The following is a 1,520-nucleotide window of genomic DNA, read 5'->3' on the forward strand; positions in this document are numbered from 1 at the left end:
GTACGTACGTACGTACGACGTACGTACGACGTAACGTACGTACGTAACGTACGTACGTACCTACCGTCCTCGTCGTCGTCGTCGTCGTCGTCTCGTCTCTCTCTCTCTCTCTCTCTCTCTCTCTCTCTCTCTCTCTCTCTCTCTCTCTCTCTCTCTTTCCTTCTTCCGTTTTCTCGATTTCAATGGATCCTTCCCATGTTCGATAATCTTCTCTTCGTAAAAGATTCGAGTCAGTACGTTTGAATCTGTACTCCACGTGGAGAACGAGTTAAACGAGTGTCATCTGGAGCAGTGAAAAACGGAGCATCGGTTAAAATGAAATTTATAAACGGGGGGACGGAGACCTCGTACTCCAGCACTGTCGATGGCGACGAAAACGCGTTTCTCTTCGTTCCTCGGTTCCTTAAGGCCGTAATGCACACACGGCTACACTGTGAGCTTTTGCTGTCTATTTCCGATCGGTCTCCCTCTCTTTCTCTCTCTCTCTCTCTCTCTTTCTCTTTCTTTCGCTCGAGAAGATTCGCGTTTCAGTAATATCATGTTGAATCGAAAAGCAAATGTCCGTGACGTTTTACGTCACCTCGAACGGCGATGACGGCATCGATACGTCGCTCGGTACGGATTCAAAAAATACCCTCGTTTATACTCTTACTAATTCTCGCTCCGAGAACTTAATTAAATGCGGTCGCGCGATCGGTCTTTCCAATTAAACTTCGCAAACTGATAGGCATCCCTCTATTTCCCATTAGGAAAGGAACCGCCATCGACGATACGAATCACGATCATCTCGTTATCTCGTTCAAGTACGAACAGTCGATTGCAACGCGCGCGGAATACGATTCGGTATATTCAGCATATGGCTCGCTCGACGATCGCGATAATCGGGATGACGGCCGACGTCGACGACAGTACGACGACGGCGATGGCGCCGACGTCAGTGACGGTCAGTCGACGTCGTTTATCACGACGCGCCCGCGCCGACGCGACTCCCGCCGCGTCGACTTCCTCCGCCACGCGCGACGCGCCTCGCCTCGTGTCACACATCCGCCATGCGCGGCCCGTAATGCCCGTATGGGCCTTATGCCATTGTGGACTCCACCACGTCAGTACGTCACGAGTAATAGTACAAGATCTCGCGTCCCTCGCCTCCCTCGCTTTCTCAATTACCTTCGCGATCCCTCGCGAAATCCACGAAATCGTCGTTGCCGATTTGCGACCGCGTTCGTTACTCGTAAACGAGCCGTAATCGTATCGGACGATACCCTCCACCCCTCCGCAATTCTTCCCTGAGAGCGCGATCTGATCTCGGCGTGAATAAGGACGGCAAAAGGCAACAACGACAGAAAGCGGCAGCGCGTTCCATTTAATCGTCGCTTCTCGATAATGAATACTGCCTATTATCGTCGCGACGCCCGTCGTCGCATTGTACGTCTCGCGCGCGCGCTTCACTACTTGCTCTCGGGTTCTCACGCGATACACGCGACTGCACACACACACACACACACACACACACACCATCC

This window comes from Atta cephalotes (assembly GCF_000143395.1).
Source record: "Atta cephalotes unplaced genomic scaffold scaffold00010, whole genome shotgun sequence".
Lineage (NCBI taxonomy): Eukaryota > Metazoa > Arthropoda > Insecta > Hymenoptera > Formicidae > Atta > Atta cephalotes.